We start from the raw sequence: 25,423 nt of genomic DNA on the forward strand, positions 1-25,423 counted from the left end.
ACTTCTTGAGTTAAACACAGTTCTGTCGTGCATCACTGTCTACTGCATGTAAAGATAATATCAGTCAAATGCTTCTAAATATATTATAACACTTTTACTATAAAGTATCAATGTGAATGCAAACAAGAAAACCTCCCCATAATAGTCCTTTTCCTTCAAACTATAAATCACTCCTTTTATTCTTACCAGCTAAAGATACAGGGCTGACTTGCTTTTGGCCAAGCCACAAGTGTTTCAGATTGCCATTTTATACTTTATGAATTGATAAACCAAAATAACAACAACAAAATGCCAATTACTTACATTTTAGAAAGGTTACTGCAGTAAGAAAAACCCAGGCAGGTCTGAAAATAGCTTCAGTTGTCATGAAATTACACTGCTGAGAAAAATAAGCCCAACACACTACACATTGAGGGGCTCTAAGTGGAAAGCAGAGATCTTTTGAATCCTGTTGGAGGGTGCTCAAATAAGAGAAGTCATTGAGCCTCAAGAGAGGAAATCCAGCTGAAGCTCCTCAGAGCCTGGCATGTGGAGCTGTACTTCTTCACTTAGGAAACACTGACAGCTAGGGGAATAACTCAGTGCAACTCAGCCTAAGGGATTTTTTTCCCCTCGTGCCCAAAGGGATGAAGAAGATTCAGATCCTTCCTATTGAACTTCAACATCATAAACTTGACAGGTAAATGGGGAGATGGAAACCTCTACTTTTCTGTTTCTCCCTGACGTAACCAGAGCCCCCTTTCATATTTCCAAACGTTTGTTAAAATGTTAAAATTCAGATTTTAAAATATAAGTACAGCAATCATGACCAGGCTGCAAAAATCAGATGAGAAATTAACAGAGACTGAGCAGGAGAGAGAAGTTGACCAGAAACCACAGCAGAAGGCTCTGAGGATAAAGACACTGTCCTGTCCCATTGTTCCCAGTTGGTTTAAAACTTCTGCTTCTCAAGTCAAAGCCTTTCTAGAGTTGATGACTGTATTTCCAAAGCCTGAAGATGAATAGAATTCCTAACCCCTCTGTAAGGACATTGGTCTTAAAATGCTAGAGTATTAACAGAAAATACCCTAGAAACTCCTTTAAAAGGCATACTTTGAATCTCATGTTTCTATGTCAGTAGATGATCTCTGCAGCTCTGGGCTTAGAATATACATTTCAGGAAAATTTCCCATACAGTATATTAAAGTCATATCTTTTGTATCCCAACATGTACGGGTGCCATAACCTTATAGGAGAAACAGGAAAAAACAGTAATAATAAAAGATTTGTACAGAAGCTTACAACATTAGTTACCCTCTTCTACCTGAACAGTTCAGAACTTTTGAAGACTGTCAAGAGATATTTTTGGAGGCACATTATTTGTTCAGTTTAAAATAAATTTTAAAAATTCCAATCACCTATAAGTAGCTTCATGATTATTTAAGTGCACTAGAGAACTGTTACATAGATACTGAGAGGGTAAGTTAATGAGTATAGGTAGAAAAGAAAGGAATCTCATCTACTATATCTGAAAAAAAAAGATGGTTTTTCACCTGAGGAAAACTATTATTTGGAAGATTAAAAATCACCACTACCTCTGAATCAGGCTTCTTATGTGACTTAAACATTGCACAGCTCTTTCCTGGCCTCTGTAACAGAATTTACTGCTTCCTCTTTTGCACCCTTTGGGAGAATGTATGACATCTTTCATCCATTCAAATTTTAACAGCAAAGTCCCAAATCAATCACCAATCATCTAATCACTGAATCAGGTTTTTGGTCAATTTTCAGGTATATAATGGGTATGAAAGCTTGGAACAGCCACAACAACAGACACAGAAAGGCCTCTAGTAGTTCACATATATCACGTAAGCATATTTAAGTGGAATAAATAACAACACAAGCAGAACAACACAGAGGATGTTTCCAATTTTGTTTAAATCTGATGGCAAACTAATTTTTTAATGAAGTAAAAAGCGAACATGAATTAGGTGGATTCAAGAAAGCTAACAGCATAAAAGAGAGATAATGAGGGAAGTAAATTGGAGGAGCTGAATCATTATAATAGAGCCTTACTCCATCTCATTCAGCTATGTATATTTACATGTATACATCTATGTCTATATTACATAAGGGGAAAATGTTGAAATTAAAAACACTTTGTTACAACATTCTGAACATTCTTTTTAACTTGTATATTTCAAAAGAAATATCTAGAAACATTTATTTAGGAGGAAAGGGTTAATATAATTTTTTTAACTGTCTGTTGCTAAGATTTTACGTAACATGAATGCAGAAAGACACAGGAAAAAAATTACAGTCTACAGCTTAAATATTGAAGAAAATCCAAATATATTTATGTCCCTATCTCCTGTAATTTTAGAAATATCTGCTGTAGACTGTCATTATACCCAAATTGTTTGCAGATACTGCTGCGCAATGGAATAGTCAAACTGTTCGAATATTTGATGGCATTGTCAACCTTTTAACAAAGTAAAAAAAAAAATCAAGTGGATGCTGAATAGATGCTAGTCATACCACAATTTGAGGTTACCCAACTTTTTTACAGGTCTCTTTTACTTAGGCTATGATACAGAAAAATGCATATTTTCTACATTGACTTTCCTAATCAGTATTGTTAACTTAGATGGATAGATCAAATTGATAGAACATACATAAGGGGTTTTTTTGCTGCTGCCTAAAATTCTGATTTGAGTCAGAAACATTGTAATTCTTAAAAAACTCTCTAGAGAAAATATCAATTAATGCAAAAAAAATTAATTAGTTGATGAAAAACCATTTTTAGTTCAAAAAATATTTTAAAGAAGCAGAAAATTTTAGTCCAAAAAAAGTAAATATTTTCTTTTATCCTCAAATTCTAGAAAAAATATGCAGGAATATAGATGCTACAAAAACAATAGAATTCAGATTTAGTAAGACAAATTTAAAGAGATTCTTTGATTTCATGGATCACATCCAGCTGATTAGAGAATGGGAAATTTGTTAGATGAAGCAGAAGATAAAGTGTTTATCTGTCTCATTAACATCAGAGTCCTACATTTTGACAAGATTCTGATAATCATTCATTCTGCAAAAATGTGATAACTTTAGCAAGTGTCATTTAGGCCCTGGATGTCAGCTTTGCTCTGGATGCCAAGGTCCCGGTGCAGCAAGAACCCTTAAGAATATGCACAGCTGCAAACACAGGAAGAAGTCTACAGGAGCTCAGAGGATTCGTTACAATGCTGGAATCATAGAAAAGATTTTCATTTGAAAGACTTAAATATCTAACAAATTGATCCTGTGCTGAAGATAAAAACTTTATTTCTATGCAGAACAAAAAGGTGAAGGCTTAGATAGGAAAGGGGGGACTTTGTTGTTTACTTTAAAAGGATATAAATCTTCATGATGCAGGGTATACAAGAAAGCTAGAAAGATTAATACTCTCTGGGCAGGATATTCTACTCTTATTATGCACAGTATATCTTGCACCTTGTTCTGAAGCATTTAGCAATGGCTCATGGAACAAGAGATGTTTAATGGTCTGATACGGCCTTGCTGCATCGATCACTGCGATACAGCAATCAGCAATCAAAACCAGAGGGTGCATATGGCCCCATTTGATCTTTACATGAGAATTCCACTATGCTAATCTCTAAAACATAGCATCAGATTATGCATTTCCCTCCCTCGTGCTTTTCCTTGCTTGAAAAATAAATAAATCAGTCAATACCGCTATGATGCAAAATTTCTGAACTTAAGGGAAGTCAATAGTGTTTGTAGGTTCTTGGCAGAATGCTACCTCTGTGGTAACAAGGTTGCAAATTGCAAGGAGCCCTATTGACCTTCTCCTTTTAACAAACTCATTTTTGGAAAAAACACACACATTCATTATGTCTCTTACTTCCTGGAGGAAATATTGGTGCAGCTAAGGTCTGGAAACAGAAGACTCAATAACAGGAACAAACGACGGAAATATTTCACTGTCTTGCTTCTTCCCCCAGTATTCTTCCTACTTCTATTTAACTTTCTATTGATTGACTCACCTTTTCAAAAGGTGAGTCATCCACTGCACCTTTTTTAAAAACCCCACATTTTTGCATGGAAAAAAGATGACAGAACAGAAAGAACTGGTTGTGTAATCTGAATTTAAATACTTACATTTGACTAGAGAAGCCCAACAATTTGCAGACAAAGTAAGCAACTAGCATCTAGATTTTCAAATATCACCAGCTTCAGACTATTCCTGGGTATCCATTTCATTGTCCTCATGACTCTTCCATTCCTCTCTTATTTGGGCACACTGCTTGTGAAACTTTTTTCACTTCTTTCTCTTTACATATTGCTAGCAGTTTATCGTTAGGTAAATATATGTAGAATCCTCACCTGATAATTTGCATCCTCATCTGACTCTCAGAAAACAAACAACAATTTAAAGCACAAGACTAAATGGAAAATTAAAGAATTTGATGTTTATAATGGCCAACAAAGCCTCAGTAACCAAATGTCTGACATGAAAACAATCTATTATTAATTACTTCTGATAAGAAGCACAGGCATCTCCACGGATTTTAAGAGTTAATGTAAACTTTACTGGTTTTTATTTATCTTTTTTCCCCTCTTCAGGGTTCACTGAGTTATGCTGCGATTGATATCCATGAATTTATAACATTTTTAAGAGATAGTGAATTTTTTTTAACTGCTAAAATTTGAATGTAGAGGTTGAAGAGTAGTTTCTCTAAGGTAGACTTTGCATTTTAATAAATTATTGTTATTGATATTAAATATAATTAAATATAAAGCAATATTTATTTTTTACAATGTATTAACAATTATAAATATTATTAAATACATAAACATGTCCCAATTAGACTGACCACAGATATTAGCTGGGAAATGAGAATTTATGCTGAAGTCCCAAATTGAGCAGCAGCAACGTAAAAAGAGTTTAAAAAAGAAATTTTCAAAGAGTAAGATACTCACATGTTCTTGTAAGTACACTCTATTAGCATCTTATACTAGTTTAGTATTTTCTAAGCAAAAGATCTCTTATGGCAATTTGGCAAATGGAAACCCCTAGGGGTAGCCCACTTTCCACTTGATAATTGACAACTGTCCTAATGAATGCACAATCCAGGTTTTTCCCTCTTACCAGTACAATTTTAAGTCTATGAAGAGCAATGTGTTTGTTTTCAAGTATCCACAAAGAAAAAGGTGAAAATCTGAAAAAAAAATCTACAGATGACTAAACATGGGAGAAACTTTGAAAATGGCAGAGAACCAACTGGGAACTCTTCCATACAGACTTGGTTATGCAAAAAGAGAAACACTAAATTTGCTTACTGATATCTACAAATAACATTAAGTAATTAGCAGAGCTGCACAGTCACGCGACACTCCACCTAATATTAACTATTCAATAGAGAAAAAACACTATAGGTCGCTGTGAAAAACAGTAAGTTTCTTCTATTGAATATTCCCTAAAGGTTAGACAGTATTTTCAACAAAACACGAGTTTCTTCCTTTTAATTAATGTTACCCCAAACTAGGGAGAAACAGGAGAAGGTGATTAGAAGACCTAGTTTTTACTTTTTCTTCCAAAGGGGCACAATGAAACATCAGTCTGACATCAGCATATGCTAAATCAGATTTTTTTCCTACTGTGTCTAAGAGAGAAGGTTGTTTCTGGAGAACACAGTTCAGTTGCTAAATTAATATTCACACTGTATTTCCACATTTCTACCCCAGAATGAGAAAGGTCAGATCATGTGGAGACAGATATGGGAGGTGGGGAGAGCCAGCCCCTGAAAGAACAGTTAGGAGAGCTGTAGGCATGTTGTGTAGTGCAGAAAGTGGAAAGATCACACAATGAAGCACTTTGACTTCTTGCCAGGTATACCCTGTGAAATGAATTTCAAAACGAAGTTTTAGATTACAGATGGCTTTTCCAAGCCATTGCTGGCAGGAGCACAAGTGTGGAAAAGCTGTGACACCAGCAATTAGGGACAGAAGAACCTGAGATATTAAGGGAAACTTGTCAAGCAGAACTTAAAATATCTAAATATTTCTCCTAAATATTTGCCAAAAGAAGAAATAGAAATTGCTTTGGCTCTGCTTGCCTAGAAATTTGCACCTTCTGGATTTATTTTTTTTAAATATTCACAGATACTAGTTCAGAACTTCTATAAACATAATACTAATTCGCATCTAAAAGCATCAGGAACAGGGAGGCTAAAGATAGAATTCCTTTAAAATATAGCAAGTGGTGTGCCAGCCACGCAGTCCTATGAATTTCATGTTTGTCCTATCTGTCCAAGTAAAACACACTGTGAGCATCTAAGCAAAGCTCCTTGAATTCCTCGCTTAATGTTTGCAAGGAATCCAGTTGAAGGAGTATTCGCTGAAACAATTAAGTTGAAGAAAAGAAAGCATACACATTTAATGAGTGACAAAAAAGGCAAAGTACTTAAGGCCTGTCTTAAATGACCCTTATTATTATTAACTATTCATGGGGAAAAAAATCCAAACTAGTAATTAACATTTAAAACCTCGTGTAATGTCTGCACAAACTAGTCGTGCCATCAGAAACGACCACGGCAATGAAGAGTCATATGACTTTTCTAGAAAGTCATAAAACCCCTGAAGATTGTAAAGAAAATAGGCATTGAATAAATTATTTCCCAGTACTTAATAAAAATTATTATTTTTTCATAAATTTGGATCATTCAATCTGAATCTACAAAAAATTTATGAAAAATTTACAAAAAGCTAATTAGGTTTTTTTAAAGTAGGAGGGAAACAGTTCTATAGTCTCCAACATGTAACACCAGGGACATAAATTATTTGGTACCCTTCAACTCCCAACAGAAGATGCAGAAGGTGTTAAATGTAAATGCAAACAATTGGGCTGGCTCTTGCTTCCACAGGGTGAATGAAAAATTGCCATTGGCACTGTTTCAGGCAGGATGTATTTCTAAAAATATCATCCTAATGTACAACATCTCTCTAATGTCCCTGCCCAGCTGCTTGTCACTGTCCCCAACTCCTTAGTCAGGTCTTCTAGGATAAAGAAGTGGAAGAAAAGGTGTCTAACCAATGCTCCAGACAACACGAGGTTAAAATCACATAGTTCCAGTTTGCTGCAGGAACTATTTCAGCTCTCAGCAAATCTCACAGCACAAAGACTTTGCCTTTTACTTCTCCTGCTGGGTCTAGATAAGGATTGAGCCCCACAGCTGAATTTTGAGTATCCTTAAAGTTTGTGGATCACAAATTGTAACAGATGTCCCTGCTGTGCAGGGAGTTTTGTTTAAAGGTCCATCTGCCTGCAGACTGAAATCTGGGATTCTTTGTTTGCATCCTGCAAAACCAGATCTTTCAGGCCACTCACCATAAAAACACAGAGATTTTTCTGAGGGGTATGAAAGTTCAATACGTTGCATACATTTGTTCCTCTAAAAAGAGGAGTAGCTTGAGACCATCTCGGGGTTTGGCAGGACACAGTCTGACTCATGGTAATGTTGCCTCCACAGAATTGGCTGCCTGCTGCAAGAAGGAAATTGATACAGGCACCTACAGCTTTTTTCTTTAAACCCCACGTAAGATTGAGTGCTCTACACATCCAAGGATGTGGCAAGGGAAGGAATCACCTCAGCATGGCTAGATGGAGAATTTGGGCCAGGGAGTGGAACACAAGGTCCAGAATATGGTCATTTAGGGGAGAAAGGCAAAGATACAATAGCACTGGTATATTTAGCTAAAAGATGCAAATGTTCCCAAAATCTGAGCACAAGAAGATAGTAATGATGAAATGACATGAAATCAGAATGGAAGAGAAGTGAGAGACTATGATGGAATGAAAATCAGGACATGGTAAGAGAAAACAGCAGAAAGGGTACAAGTGAAAAGAGAAAGAAAAAGTATTTACTATGCAATTAGATTTCATGCAGGGATGCACTCAATTCCTTCCTCTGTCCAGCTTACAATACCACTTTTCAGAAGAAATTTTCCATACTCCCCTCAGCACACGAAGGGGGAGGCTTGGTGGGGGGAAGGGCTTCTTCATGCTCCTCAGAATCCACTGCTCTTTTCCAGGTTCTCCCATTAGATCAGTACATTTTGGGGTTTGGATGAGAAACTTTCAGGAGTGAATGAGATACTTGCATTTGAGCAGAGCCAACCCCAATCTAGGGGTTTTCTGAGCAGGCATTCACCATACTCTTGGGAAAAGAGGCTCCAGTTTCCTTCCTTGCCTTCCTCAGCTCACTTTCAGCCCAGCAGTTCTATGTTTCTTTACAGAAATAGCACCTCACTTGTCTGTACATTCTCCAATCACCACCAGGTTCCAGTGGGCCTATTTTCCTCCTGTTCCTCCCTGAACAGTGTGAGGTTATCTCCTACTCATAATTTCAATTTTTTTTTTCTCAGTTCACCTCTTTGGCAGCCAATGGGCAGGCCCACAAGCTTGAGAAACAACTGTATACAGAAATCCAAGAAATGGTTCTAGTTTTCCAAATAGTCTTAAGCATTGTCTTTGTTTAGGTCAGACCTTCCCAAAAAAGTCTTTATTGGCCTTCCTTTGATTTCTCTACTGAGTCATGCATAACTTTGCAGCCAGCTTCCTGCCTCCTGGACCAAGTCCTGCATATGCAGTTGTGCCCAACATAGGTGTGCCATTCTGTTTCTCTCCCCTGTCCAAGCTCAGAAATGACATACCTACAGATATGAAGCCTTGAACTGAATACAGCAATTTCACAAAATTGACCAGAATTCGCAGGTTATAACAATGTTCACTTACTTGAAACTGGTTGCAAGTCTTCTTGTGTCTTCAGCTCTTTGCTGGTTTAAAACAGTGTGTTTTGCCTCTACTTAGCAGCCAAAGGAAGTGAAAGAGTGCATCTTCCAGCTATTTCAGAAAATACTTAGCAACAGGAAATATATTTTTTCAGACACTTACAGTAAATCTTGCCATTGTTTTACAATCTGGCATCCTGTTCACCAGTTTAGAGGTAATCTATTAGAGAACTCAGAAAACAAACACTATCACACACCTCTAAAGCTGAATAATGCTATTCATCAGCACGGGATTTTTTTTAAGATACATTTACATATTGAAACATAAGAATTAATTATTTTTGTATTTACATCTTTATAAAGGCAGTAGGTACTGGTCATAATAAACACAGTTTTTTCTCCTGTAAAAATATTACAGGCCCAATATTTTCTCCAAAAAGTATTACTTTATTTTTATTGAATGCCTTTCTATTTTGTCAGAAATCAGATGTCCATGGTTTTTTATCACTAGCAGAATTAGAGAGACAGGTCAAGTCTTTAGCGTGACATTCCCTGTTTTTCATGTCTCAGTGAAATGTCCTGTACCACCTTTTCAGGTTTATTCTGTAATTTTGTCAGTTTTCTGCACTATCCTCTTGTTCACATTTGAAAGATCTGGAAGTTTTCTAAATTCTATTAAATTTACCCTTTTTTCACATTGGACAATTCAATCCTTACGCTTCACATTAGATTCCTGGGTATAGTGGTCACAATTTGTTCCTTCTTACATGGCCCCATCAATGTCAGACATTTATTTTTCTGCTTCAAGCATCTATTTAAACTATTTGCTTTCAACTCCTGTTATTTGACCAACAAGATCTTTTACTGCCTATCTGTGACTGCACCACCTAAACTGACAGTCAAATTGGGCTTGGAGAATTTTTAATGGGTATTCTGTCCTACCGACAGCCACAGAGAAGTTCATCCCTCCTTCCAAGGAAAGACTTCTCAGGCAGTGCAACTTTTAATTGTTTCCATAGTCATTCCAGTGTGTTCAAGATCCAAAAGTTGTCATACAGCTCCATTTCCCATTTACAGGCATGCTGAAATAGGGTGAGATTTTAAAGTAAGGATTTTTTCCACCCCCCAAAAAATAGAATATGCACAGAAAAGCAGACAAAGAGAATGCATGCTGAAGATGAAAAAAGGAATTTGCTCCACTCCACTAAAAGAAACCAATAAATGCTTTTACAACAACAGTGAAAAGCTAACTGGGGTCTGAACTTGCTCTCACTAATGTCAGTAACAGTTTGATTCAATGGGAGCAAAGTAAATCCCATTAGAGCCTTTTACAAAAAAATCCTAATAAAAGCAGACACTACAAAGTAAAGGCCCCGTTCAGGCCTCGCTTACACCAGAGCCATTGTAAAGCCACACCATCAGATCTGGGGCTGGCATTCAGAGCTGGAACTTTTCAGTCCTATGCTTGCCACATCACAGAAAGCCAAAAGGAGATGCTGCTCTGAAGTGAGAATCGCAAGTCTCCCCTGGCCGTGGATTTAATATATTATTGTTAGGTTTACATAAGATCTGGCTGGGTCCCAGATGTGCATTCCTTGACACCCACACTGCCTGATTTATGTCGTCTTATTTGGCTGGTAACAGAATCAAACTGGTGACTGGTTTTGAATGAAGGCAATTAGGGCGCTTGATTGGTTTTGTAATTTGGAGAACACTACTCCAGAGCAGTCAATTGCATAGAACTATCCAGGTCTTTAATCACTGGTTTCCCTGTGCAAAGAGCTGATACTTTACATCATCTGAAATTTATACCCCTATAATCAATCCCATTCTCCCCATTACCCCACTTATTGCTTCCTTCTCTGTCCTGCACCTGGCAAAAACATTACATTTCACTGGAGAAAAAGTTAACTATAGGTGGCCAATTACTTCAAAGGTATAACCAAATTTTATTTACAAGGTCAACCAAGTTTATGGGGGTAACTATCTTTACAGAGCATCTGAAAGCTGTTGTGACACAGTAGTCCAACAATTCCTGTTAGAAATCTATTGGGAAGAACTTGTTCAAATTTGAGTTAGGATAAACAAGATACTTCTCTCTGCAAATCCTAGAAAGTAGCATCACCAACAAAGACAACAGTTTTACATAAGTCTCTTGGGTTCCCCCAAAAGACTGGAAATTCTCTATTCAAAAAGTTTTCTTTCTGAATGGATAATAAAATAAGAAGATCCTCAGGTTTAACACACAAAAATTAAGTCAAGCACAGGACAGGAAATCATACATAATTTGCTAATGCATAGTAACCATATACCTTTATGAAACACAGTTTCTTATTTAAATATACAGGCTTCACATATTCCAGAGCTGAGAATTAAAATTGCTCTTAACAGTTTCCTCAAGCAATTTTTTTATTCTCAACAGTGGACAGCAACTGAAGTGTACATTTACAAGATAGATAAGCAAAGAAAAACTCTGAAGAGTTACGTGATATTCTAGGCTGCATCATCTGTTCCCTCATCGCAATCTGCACTCCTGACATTTATTCAGAACAAGGCTGTGTTCTGCACAGTAGCTTTCACATCACTAAGTCCCAAACCTTTGGGCCAATGCTCTGCTCAAAGTCTCTGCCATTGATCACTGACCACCGAAGAATTATTCCAAACATTTACCTGAAATAGCAGTTCATCTCACACAATGCTGTAAGCAGAATTTCACTGAATTACACTTCTCAGCAAGGCTGCATAAGAAATAATATGTGCTTCACTGAAGGGTGCCACAAAACCCCTGGTCAGCTCAGAAGATGTGAGGCAGCTTCAAGGCTTTCTATAATGTACCCTAATTTTATACTCCTCATTGGAAGTCCTCACTATAGCTAAACCCTGAAGCCCCATGCAAACTGACCACTCCTGACAAATCACAGTTTACAGAGCCAAAAGTTTTATTAGTAAGTAATTAAGTGACTAATTAAGTTTTATTAGTAGTTAATAACACGTAGGGTTATGTATCTTTGTACAAATTCCCTGTGTTCACCCTTAATTTATTGTGGTCCTGAAAGTTCTGATTCTAATAAAATCTGCCAAACAGAAGTAAACTCTGGTTGCCACTCTCAAGCAAATAGCAAATCTTAGTGATTATGAGGCAGTAATGAAACTGTGTCAAAAGGTTTGTATAGAATGGAGTAGATGATGTTAGCTGCATTTAGTATTAGTCAGAGTAAGCAAATTCTATTTTAATTGAAATGATCCTATTCCTTGAAATAAAATATAGAGGAAAGAAGAAAAGCCTCAGATTACTGTTTTGTTTCATCACTTACAAGCAACAAGGAATAACTGAAAATTCATTATCATCCTTTGGTACTGTAGGCAGCTATGCTGTTGCTGTGCAGTTTAAAAACCCAATCATCCCATTACACCTCACCAGAACACTCATGGTATATTCAAAAAGAGTGATAAATTTGAACTTGAATGACTTTAGTGTAGCTGCTCACCTAATAACATTCACACACAACACTACACACAGAAGCATTTATTTAGACAAAAATTGGCTTTACTACTGCAACCATTGTGAAATTACTACCACGTATTTGTAATAATCCCTAGGAGCATTCTAGGTAAACCTCCCAAAACTGGATAGGTGCTTTGATGGAGTTTCTCCTCCTAGGTAATCACATTCATTGGAGAAAAAGTGATGAAGCACATCTCTGCCAGCTCCCCAGATCACCATTCATGCCTGCATGATGTTACTGGTAGTGCCTGGAGTTCGCATTTCAGATTAATTTGTATCTTAAAAAAAACTGCCAAAACTTATTTGAGCACTTTGTTGTGCTCATCATATTGACCCAAAAAAGTGGTTACAGTCCCAACCTAGGCTTCCTGGGGCCAGCAGCCATGGGCAGAAGGTGACACTTCTTCCAAGGACAACGGCACACAAACAGGTAAAAGTCAGGGACCTGGTTGCAGTGTATCAGCCCTCTATGAGAAACTCTGAGTTATTTCTCCTCTTGAGTTCATGATGCGAACCTGAAGGGACACACAGCATATTTGTGACTGAAGGTGCATGTCTACAACAACTTTGCTGTCTTCCTACAGATAGAGAGTAAACTCGAGAACTCAGGTTCCCAGCTAGAAAAGGGCAGTTAAAATATATATAACAAATACTGTCACAGGTCAGGAATTCACATCTTTGGCAACCTACATCAGGGTCCAGCAGTGAAGCAAAGGAAGGTATAGAACATTCCAGTGCTTCCCCCCCCCCCCACTTTTTGCAATGTGTTTCAGGTGGTTTTAGAAACACGGGAAGAACCAGGAGCTCTGGATGAAGGCAAACTGTTGACAGACTACAGGCCATGCCAGCAGCCTTACCAAGATAATGGAAGCAAGGCAGAACAGGATTATGTCCAAAACTGTCTCCAGACACAAGGAAATGAAGGAATAGCTCCAATTTGAAGGCCTCAATGATACCAGTCAGAAGCACCAGCCAGGGCAAGCCAAAGAGCATTGAGCAACAGCCAGCAGGAAGGGGAAATTCTTCCTCGTGATTAGTGGCACATTCCAGCAGTGTATCTGAAAGGGATGATGGCAGAAAAGCTTCACATCCCTCCCTCAGCAGCAGGAAGGCTGGCTCCAAATCAATCAGGAGATTAAGGGATCCCATCCTTTGGGGAGTACAAAGGAGGAAATAATATGCCAGCAGCCTCTTGTGCCAAAATCCTTTCTTACAAGCCTCTGTTAGGGGGTAATAGCAATTCAAATATTAGGAGAACAAAAGAATGCCGGAGAAGAGAACAGGAGGGTAAGAGAGGGTGCAAGTCCTCCTCCTAAAGCACTGGCCTGCCCTGAGACCACAGGCTGAGCTGCAGAACTCCAAGTTACTAAGCTAAAATGTCTGAATAACATCTGGATTTAGGTGTAATTATAGGAATGGTTCTTTTAAAGCACAAAACGTTGTAACTCACAAAAGGGTAGGAGTTTCATCCTAGCACTGCCCACTTCTCATTGAAGAATCAGACCCCCAGGAGCTGGGAGATTTCGAAAAGAGCAATGCAGCACACTTGAAGCTGACTTTCGACCTCCCCTCTGGCCCTTCAGAACAAGGTGTAGAAGGAAGACAAAAGTGTTTCAGCCTGCAGTTATGCTTACAAACACTCTCCATGCCCCCTACTGCTCAAACCGAGTTTTACCTTCGGGCAAAAGAGCCATCATCCCACTTCTTAAAAATACAAAGAATTTCCTTTACTGTGCTGTTCCCTGCAATCCCTAAGAGCCACATTTTTCTTCACAGAGCAGTGGGAAGCAGGGGGAGGAGGAGAAATACTGCTGCCAATTGATTCTAATAAGAGAACTTAAGATGAAGGAAAAAAAAAAAAGGAGAAAAAGCAGCAATTAAAAGTGCTATAGCTGGGCAAAGCACCAGATTTTTTAGTTATTTTCCCTAAATCCTAGCTCTCAGGATCCAGGATTCTGCCTGAATATGTAACAGCAATGGTGGATTCATGTCTTCAACTCTGATATCTTCACGAGAGGTATTTCCCACTTCATCCGCTAAACGCCTCCTAACAAACAAGTTTTGTGCAGTGCTGCCAGGTGCCAAAATGACACAATGCTTCCCAGGAGATGGCTAAACATTTCTTCTTGAAATGAGAGCGTGAGGGCCCTCCTGACAGATGCTGGAGAAAGCTGACTTGCAAATGTTTAAGAACCTCATCAATGAACAACTGACTGATTCTGATTGATTTAATGAAAGTGCTCTGTACTGCTGAGAAGGTATTTACAAAAGCAGAGTTTAATCTAGTGAGACTGTGTTCCCACCAGAGCCAATGAACAGACACAGGCTTGCCCTGGGCAATGTAGAGAAGGAAGTCATGCTAAAGACTGTCTTTGTTAAACGTTCTGCTGTTTCCCACCACGCACAGAACGCCCGTTTGCTGACATGGACCATTTCATGTATCGTGTACCCTTTGGGGAAGCATTTATATGACAACCTCAAGAACAATTAACATAGAATTGTTTCAACTAATTAGAATAATGAATACACTAAAGAGCTTAACTGTAAAAGATTCTGAATTCTCCACCAGTTAATGTAGAGCAAAGAGCAAACATGGAGGAAGTAACAGAAGACATGGTAAAGGTGAGTTTTCTGAGCAGAAAATACCTGTAACCCTCACTACCCAAACAGATTAATGGAGTTTACTGGAGTTGCAAAGGAAAAAAAAAAAAATCTGAAGACTGAGCTTGGAAGCCCTGGAAAAAACTGATCAAGAGCATTCACAAGTAGGACCAGATTTGTTTTGGATGTATCTTGCATCATGTAAGATGTGTTACTTTACACATAAGCACATAAATGTTAAGCTCATGTTAAAAAAAAAGAGGGATCCTAGGGGCTCCTACCATAGTAAACCCCTTGTTATATATTATTTTACATCCTATAGATTACTGAAACAGTTGCAATTCAAAATAAATGCATCAAAATGCTGTTACTAACGTGCAAAGGACACACACCCTGTATCACACAGTTTTAGCAAAGTCTTTTGAAGGCTTCCAGAATATTGAACAACTCATACACTCCATTAGTACTTGAAATAGGAGAAATTGCCTAATTTCTATTGAAAAACAATACAAATATACTTCAGAGAAAGAAAAAAAATTCACAAGTCAGTCAATCATACAGGCTAATATTATTCTAGACAATCAAGTATTGGCAGAAGTCTTGCAAACTCACTCCACTCTTACCACTACCACCAGATCACTTGGGCTCACCTGGCTACATTCCACAGGCACACACAATTACACACATCTGTTGAGCACTACACATTATTCACCATTTTAAAAATTATTAATATAATCTTTATTTGATATTATATATAGATAAAATGGCCCATAAGCATTCCACTTTTTTTTTTTTAAACATAGGAAAAATTCAGTTTCTGTCAAGAAAGTCCACAATTTTCCCTATGCCTTCCTCAATTGAAACAGCTCTTGATTAGAGAGCCTACCCCACAAAAAAGCATTGTAAAGCAAGCATATCTCTGGTCCCTTCAACTGTTCATTCTACAAATTTGACCTTCTTCAATAAGTACCTTTGTCTCTTACGTGTTTCAGAGCATCTCTATCCATGCTTATATAAAGAAAAATCCTTTCATATTAACATTTTTCTTCCTTGTAATTAAATGCAGCCTTCATTCACCACCTTAAAAAGCTCCAGCATCCCTTAGACCTGATTTTCAGGTAAATGTGGCCAGTGGGAGTTCTTGTCCATAAACAGACAGATTTTCCATGCTGCATTTCCTATCCAATAGCCTAAACAACATAACTAGTCTATCCCTGCTGCTTAAGCTTTTCTATTAAGACAGTCTGAATAAAAAGTGTGAGGGCTTACTCTGTAGGACTCCTCTCCAGCATATTATCACAGGTCTGCTTACCTGTGTGAATCCAAAGCAGAATTCTTGCACAGCCATAACTGGAACAGGTCTTTTTTGCTTGCTCAAGCCCCAAGACCAAGTAAGAGCCATAACAAGAAACTAGTACCCAAAGCAGCAAGAAAATGCATGTACTTTGATTATTCATGGCAGCTGCCTGATATCCCACTACCTCTGCTGATAGGGGGTTTCCCTGAACCACGGCTTACCAGGGTGGCTAAAACCTCTGCCCTCAGTATCCTTCTGCCAACTCTGCTCTGGCTGCATTATTTGGATGCTACCACTTCCAGTCTTCAACAGCTGCCATCAGGTTTGTCAGAAACAACCTGCCATGGAGAACAAAGCTCCATGATTCAGGAAGAAATGGGTAATAGAAACATTTAATGGAGTAGAGCAAATTTAATGGGATAAAGCAATCTAATGGAGAAAGCTCGTATCAGTGCCTATCTCTTTCACAGATGCTTGCAAGGGCTTGTTACAAGTTAAACATTGTTCAAAATTCAAATCTGAAAATTCTCAGAAGGAAACTTATGGGAGCAAGATGGGGGCCTCTTTTGACTCCGAAGGGAAATATTTCTGAGAGCTCATCCATTTCATTCAATTCACCTTAACAGTGGAGATGCTCAAAAAAGTGCTAATTAGTCAACTCATTAGATAGTGTTTGGATTATGGAACCAACATTACAAAGCTCAGTCCTGGCTATTAATTCCACATTTCATTAGATCCCAAGCAGTTATGGAAAGGAAACACTTGAGGGAAGCTGCTTGTAGGAGCTCCCTGCCATGGGGTCACGTCTGGGCGTGGAAGACATCTGTGTGCACAGCGAGCTCACCTCAAACCCACAGACACTACCAAAGGCAACAGAGAGCTCTGCAGCCAGCGAGGCAGCTGAAAACCAGACTCATTGATCAGCACTGAAATAAAATCTGTGTCAACTAAGGGATTCATATAGAAATATCACAATAAATAACCAGCAGATAACTTCACTGATTTCCAAAACTACCAGATCAACACCTGCGCTAACCATCTGGGTAAAATATATTTGGATCAGAGGGACAATGAAGAAAAGGTCATTGTTTTAACAAGTACTATCAGTATGCAAGAAGACAGACAAAACTAAGCATTCATTAACAGCAAGAGATGCCTCAGAGCACACTTTTTTTCTTGGCAAACATCAAATGCAGAATTCCTTGTTTCTTCCCTTTCCTTTATTTTGAATGCAACACAAATAATAATGAATATTTATTAGCCTAATTGCTTGAAGGCCTTTCCTCCTTCAGCCCTCTTACACACACTTAATTTTTTATTCCTTGTCCAGTTGAAGTGATGCCATCAGTAATTCAAATAAAGAAAACACAATGAGTATAAAAAAGGGAGAGAATTTTAAAAATAAAGAAGTCAAATAAAAAAATTAGTTGGAAGAAAGCAAGAGGCACAGAATGAAAAATAAGTTTGGATTGCAGGAAACATGAAAAAATGTTTTCACTTCTGATTTTCTCCCCTTTCTTGTTATTTCCTTGAGTCGAGCATTTTCACTAGATAATCCAGTTCACCTTGAAGTGTTTTTCAGGGCAATAGACATCAAAAGCTTCTTTCACTGCAGAAAATGGAGCTAAAATGGACTTGTATTACTAGCATTACTAGTCCAGTTTCATTTATTACTTTTCATTTATTGTTTCATTTATTTACACCCAGACAAATTCTAAGGTCGTATTTTAGAGATCATCACATAAGACTAGAGAGAAGAACAAGACTCAGTGACTTTTACTGATGCTTGCACCAACTCATCCTGTGATTTCTAGACAGTGAGAGGCTGGAGCACTGTGTGATAATATGTAAGGATCTCATCGTGCAGAGAGAAAACAAGCTGGTTTTAAAGCCCATTGATATCATTAAGGATTTTACAAGGGATTATGCTACTGCAGCAAATATGGCTCAGCTGTCTTTCTCTTCCTTATCAGTTCCCCTATCCTATGAACTCTAGCTGTGCAAGGAGCATCTGTAATCCTAAAGGGAAGGAATAAACACAGACTGCATTGGCTCTGAACCTTCCTAAATTCAGATTTAGTGACCTTGCTAATGTTCTTGGGTTAGTTGCACTTCCTTCAAGGCCTGAGAAGCAAGAAAAGAAGAGATGGCCAAGGCTTGTTTTAGGCAAATGCAATCTGACTTTGAAAAGGCATAACTGTTTTGATAGCTAAATAGCTCAGGGGACAAATTATCATGAAAAAAACTATTTACAAACCAGCTGAACCAAATTCCTGAAAATGGATTTTTTCAGGAACACGTTAACAAAGAAGAAAAAATACCTTCCTTATTGAAGCATTTATAATAAAATTATTTTTTTTCAATACTTCTAATAAAAGGAACAATAATGTTATCATGAGACTCCTTGAAGTAAAAAACATGAAAAATTCTGCAGATGAAGGAAGGGAAAAAAGCATGTTGCAACCTATAAATCACAAACTATTGTAACATTTTGCAATATGGTATTTTTACATTAATTTGCATTAAATAATGTGAATGAAGATGTAGACACTGATCATGTGGATTTGTAATTTCTGTCACAAGAAGTGCATAGTAACGAACAGTCTTGGTAAAAACTCCAGGTCACAGATGCCGAATTCAAAAGGTTACTCCTATACACCTCTTCCTGCCAGATGTAACAACTGTCCTTGAAGAGCAGAAGCTTGCAGTTCACTTTGTGTGATGAACACAATGAAGAGACAACACCAGAGATATCAATACCTGACAATGTGGCCTACATTACCTTCCAATTCTTATTACAGTAATTCATAATAAATACACTAATTACCCAAAAAAGTTCCTTGCAACTCATGAGTGCAATATATTCTTACAAGTTTGACTTACAAAGATTTAAAAGTTCTTGGACACTCCTTGTGTGAAGATAGCCCCATTCAATAGTAGAAGGATTTGGGGTTTGTTGTTTGGGTTTTTTTAAGCTAGTTACTAGACATAAGTGATGGGACATTGTTATTGCTAGTTCATTTATGTGCACAACATAGACCATCCTTTCAGGGAATTTAATGAACCATGCAGAAGGAGGAAAAGAAAATATCAAAGGAGTTAGTGACCCTTGCCCCAAAAGTAAATTGTAAAGCCTTCCTAGTATTTTTTCTGTAGCATCTTTCTATATTTGCAATGTACCTATGCTAGAAGTCGAGCTGCTATCACCAAAGAAAATTGATGTACAACTTGGGAAAGCTGATTGAGGTGTCAAATGTCCCCAGGTTTAGAGAATGATTTAATCAATACAAGAGGTATAGGGCATGCAGTTTGTATTGCTGTAACTTGTCTCCTTTGAAGCTTTGTTGTTTATTTACAGCAGATTGGAATGCTCCTCTGCATTTGAGCCGACAACCAACCCACTGAAGTTCCCACGTTAAGGTCAGATGCCACTTGCAGAAGAACTTCAGAGGATTCCATCATCCTTCTCCTCCTTTTGCAGGAAATAGCTTGAACATGCTTTAAACAAAAAGAAAACTACTCATCATTCCAACCCAGAGCTCTGGATCAAAATACCTGAATTTAGAAGTCTGGATCCAGATTTTGCCAGTTTTCTTGGATGTGTCATTCTTCATAGCAAGCAGGAATAAACTGGGCAATGATAACATCGACTATTTGCCTAATTTTAGTTTTCAAGTATTTAAGCCCCATTGTTGAATCAAAAAGGCAGCTGTTTTTCTTAAGACAATCTTTGTAATACCCCAGTAGCCAGCTTGAGCAAATAGCATATTTCCACTGACTTAGATAAATAGTTTTAAGTGAAAATAGATCATATCACTTTGCACAGCAGTTTTGATTTACTCAAGCTGAGAATTTGAATGTAAAGAGTAATTTGGAGGTTAGGTTATTTCATTTTTTAAACCTCTACTTATTTCGCTGCCATTATTTGTGGAACAACCTACCAGTACTAAAGGGTTGTATTTTCACCTTAATTTCCAGAGTTTCCTTCACTAGAATTGCCTATACTTACTGAAAATTTTGGAGGGATGTAAATGTTTCACTTTTAGTAATCATTTTATAAAAAGAAAACCCTTCTTCAGCATTGTACATTACCCAGAGACCAAATGTAACAATAGAACCAGATTGAAGGAAAAACTTCCATTTAAGGCAAAAAACCACTCTGACATTATAATTAGTCAAATCTAAACCTCATAGAGCAATGACAGGACTCTTCAGGTAACAAAAACATTGCTTTAATTTATGCTAACATGCTGTAAAATGCAGAGACATGTTGAAGAACCCAACAAATTTGACTCTAATTTTCACTCTGACTAATACAACAATTTGGATAAGTAGGGCTGTTATCTCCTGACAGGAAAATCAGGCACTTTGTAACCAGAGGAAGAGTGTAGAAGTGGCTGCAGGACACAGCTGTGCTCCTCACACCTCAGTAGTCAGGATGATCCATGTTTAAAGAAAACAAAATTAAAAAAAAAAAAACAAAAAACACAAACTCCAACCCAAACCTATTTTTCCATCCAAAATCTGACATTTTATGTGAAATTGTTCCCTTTTTATATGTCATTAAAAACCAGGTAATGCTGAGAAGTGTCTGGTTTTGGGGAAATAAAGGAATTTGTGTCAGCAACACTTCACTCTTCAGAAGGGCTCAGACTATCAGAGTTATTAGAGTAAGAAATACATAAAAAGTGAGGAACATGGGATTGCAAATTTACAATTTTTAATGAGCTCCACCATGGGAAAGTGGGTGGCTATTTCATGCCAAACCAGAATTCTGTCACAAGCAAATAGCAGCGCCTTGGGACCGTCCTTTCCAAGCCCAGTGGCACATGGGCCCCAGGGTGCAGGGGCTGAGCTGTAGAAAGAGAGATGACATCCAGACTGACAGGACTTCACAAAAATCACTTATTTTAGAATACAAAGAGAAAGGGCCCTGCTATGCTCTGCTGCAACTGCATCTGAAATAGTGCTTGGCTCTCTGGGCACCTCGTCTCACAATAACCACATACAGGAAATTGAGAAGTTACAGGAGGAGGTAACAAAAGAGATCAGAGATGTGACATTGCTTCCACTTTGGGAAAGAGACAAAACCTGGACAACAGGGCAATAAAAGTGTATTAAAGAAACCAAAATTAATTTGGACAAGCGGCGAGGAATACAAGGATGGGTTGCCCAGAGAAGCTACTTGTCAGTCTTACAGCCAGCAGAAGAAAGAGCTTTCTCACTAAAGGCCCAGCTAAGCTGTGCAGCTCATACCACCCCACACTTTGGTAGCCAGAAGTATGAACAGCTGCAAAATGGATCACGGAGGAAGGATCCAGTGATTGCTGTGAAGGTTAATAGCCTAGATGCAACCTTGATCTCAGAGCCATTTATTGCCAGGAACTGGGCAAATAAGCAACCCAGCAGGACTGCTCTAGACTGGTGCTTTTCATATTCAATATGGATTCAAGTTTATACATGCAACAGCACTGTTCTTTTAAGGGAATTTTCACAAGAAATTCTACCTAGCTGTTTCCCAGGAAAAGTTCATCAAAAAAGGTTATGTTCCTATAAACACTTTAGTTTTGATGAAACTGGCTCTTTCCACTAGGGGATAAAAAAACCAGCAAAGAACAGTGAACCAGTTCTTATACTCCATGTAACTGAGCCCAGTGGCAATTTTCTCCTGAGCTACTTCAAACCAGGAAGCATTCCAGTCAAACCAAAGAAGAGACTTCAGAGTTCATAAAAGAAGCTCCCCACTGAGTCACTGTGTGCATGGGAGCTACGTATAAGGTGAGCACTCAGTTCTGTCTCCTGCTGACCAAAACACATTGCATCTTGGGTTGGTAATTTGAAATAATGAGGTGAACGTGCAGCTTGTATTGAAATAGATTTTTAGAAGAAATTTATTCTAAATTACTTTAAAAACAAAGGTCATCCTCTTTCCCTGCCTTAGTTTTCCCCACTGACACAGTGGCAAAAGAAACACAAGGGTAAGAAAAGATGCTGGGTAAGAATTTTCATTGTTTTACACAAAGTAGCTTAAGAGCTATTTTTCAGTCCTGTTGTCATCCACAACAGCAGTTGACTTGCTTTATTAGAAACAGAGGGAATTTGCCAATTTAAGTAGAGGTTTCAAGAAATACTAATTTCACACATATATATATGTATATATGCGTATATACATACATACACATACATATATATATATATAATGTCCTTAAACAGCTGGTGATATTCCAGTGAACGGCTCTATGTAGGCTTAAATCTCTAGGCATAAAATTGAATATATATTTTCTTGGGCCACTAAGGAAAATAACAATAAATAAATTAATGACAGCTGCAAGAAAAACAAAGTAAAGTTTTGGAAAAAAAATCTTTACGTACAGAAAAGGAAACAGCAAAAAGTGTCCTTTAAAAATTACAGATGCCACAGGGTTAAAAAGTCTGGCTGTCTCCACTTGGAACAATTCTAAAATCAGAAAAGGAATGAAGGAGGTAGAATGAGGAAAGTTCACCAGAGAGTACAAATCAAGCAATCATCCCTTTGGAGCACAGTAATTTTTGAAGTTACCTTAGAGTTTTTCTTAATATTAAAGGATTCTTAAGATCAACATCTAAGATTTTAAAAGCTTTTAGATCCTATTTTTAACAGTGACTCATCACATCAATGAGCTGAAATACAGATCTATCTCTAAGATCAAAGAAGACACATCACAACCCAAATACAATTTAAACTTACAGTTTGTCAGTATACCACCTCCAAGATATGAGCACACTTTTTTTTCAAACCTATTAGGAGTTCCTCAGTGTGAGCCATAGTGAGATCAGCAAGAATGTGTCAAAGTTAAGGGAATATGCTCAACAGCATACAAAGTCCTCCTCATACTTTTTCTTTCCTTGCACACAATTCTCCTATTTTAATGTACTAAAAACAAGACCAGAATTTTATATTGATGGCAAAATAGCTTACCTTGATCTTGAAAATACCCCTGCTTTTATACAAGAGAAATGCCACAAAAATGAGACAAACTGCAGGAAGAGAAATATCCCATATTTTTCAGAGAAAAATGCTAATTTCCATTCCCAGTTGTGCTGAGGCAGTGCCAGCAATTGGCTCCATATGTTTCAGCAATTGGAGTCATATTAACATTCTTACAGTTCTTTAGCTTTCACATGCTTTGTCTTGGTTGCATTATGCAAACCCGGGAAATCCAGCATTTCTTAACACCCTCCCCTCCAAATAATGACCAATTCAGTTCCTGACTACAGTGGTTTCTCTATCCAAATCCCAACAATGGTGATTTCTCCAGACAATGCAAGGAGGGAGAATGAAACCCATACCTGGCTTCCAAAATATATTCATTTTTTTTTTAGGAAACTATAATCAAGTGCGTAGCAACATGTAAAGATCACTTTTAAAGGAAGAGCATCCTGGCTTCTTGATACAGCAAAATGTCAACAGATTCTACTTGTATTTTGCTTTGGGGAAAAAAAAAAGGCAAGCAGAAGTTTTCATCCTGAGCTGGTGACAAACAAGCAGCAAAATGCTAGCTGGGCTGAGACAAAGCAGACTAACTTAATAACTGTAATTTTCATCAGCACTGGAATATGAGTGGTAGGATGGAAAACCCACATTCCAAGGCATAACACTTGGCAAATACATTTTTCCAAGACAACCCTTTTTTTCTAATGCTGCTGACCACAAAGTCATCCAAGTGCACCTTTGTCTTCAGACTAAAGTAGATCTGCTTAAGATGAGTAAAAATACCCCAGCAGGAATTTTACATAAAGGGTTCACCAAAGTTTATGCTTCACCATAAAAAGTACAGGAGGATACTAACTGGGAGTGAGTGCAATAGTTCTCTTTCAAACAATATTACTAAAAGTCAGTGAGTCAAATCACAAATCTTTTGTCACAATAAAACTCCTACTGAAGTTAGTGCTGGGAGCAGGGAGGTAAGTAAGAGCAGAGCATCAAAGTGAGGAAATACTGCCTTCTTGGATTTTACTGTGTAGCTGCATATAGGGTGGTAGATCATATCCCTACTCCTAAGTAAAAGATGAAACACCATCATAAAACAGGCTGGCATGAAACAAGTGCTTGTGGTCTTGCTGGTATGGGGTTTTTCAATTTTAAAATCTGACAAAACCCAAATCTGATTCAGATTCCTATTAATTTAAAACAAAAATTCTTGTGTGACTTCCAACCAGCAATTTCTCAAACCAAAGCTTTGAAGTGCCACCTAACCAGCAATAAAGGGGGCGTCTATGCTATGGAAACACAGGGGAATTCAGAAAATTCCTTTCAAGGACAGTGGAATTTTTAGGACTGTGCTCCATTTAGAAATACCAAGCATTTTCAAAGCAGTAAAGAGAAGAAAAGAAAATAAAAAAACCTCTTAAACTGAAAGCAGAAACCTTCTCCTAGCCAAACCACAGGTTATGGATAGTCTTCCTGACATGCCTTTCATGGTACTTACAGAACTTAACTAATGAATCTTGCAAGACACTGGTGACTGAGATCTTGCTGCAGCAAAGCCTTTAAAACATCTACTTAAATAGAAGTCAAGTGGAGGGAATGAGTTTTGAGCATGCATCAAAGATTACTCTGATTATAAAGTCATGAGGATATGTCAAAGGAACAAAGTAAAACAAAAGACACTAAAACTAATCAGATGATATTTATGAAACACACACTTTCAGGACTAAAGTAATTTCTTTATAAAGCAAACCAGGGAATAGTCAGAAAAAAGGAAGAAAATCACACTAAAACTGTGGAGGAAAATAACTGACAACTAAATGCAGCTGTATCACTGAGGAAGAAAACATAACAATTACTCTTACATACAACAGATCATCTTCCCTCTTGCCTCCAAAATGGGCTGACAGAAACTCTGCAGACAAATTATAGTGCCACATTTGTCAAATGCCATTGTGAAATCTAAAAAACTATTCAAGTTCTGTTGGTTGTGAGCAGTGCCATTGCATTGGGGTTAAAATCAAAATCAAGATTATGCAGAAGCATTAAAGAATGTTGGCAAACTGACTGACTACAGCGAGGAAAAACATATTGTTCTCTGCAAACTGGACAATAAGTATTCCTCACTGTCAGGTTCTTGTACTGAATCAGGAATGAAATTTCCACTACCTTTAATTTCTAAAATCTCAAATTCTGTCATTTACAACAGAGATTTGAGACTTGTATGTAAATCTTTTTTCATGGAGAGTTTTTATCTATTTGAAACTTTAAAAAAATATTA

This window comes from Fringilla coelebs (assembly GCF_963513975.1).
Source record: "Fringilla coelebs genome assembly, chromosome: 1".
Classification (NCBI taxonomy): Eukaryota; Metazoa; Chordata; class Aves; order Passeriformes; family Fringillidae; genus Fringilla; species Fringilla coelebs.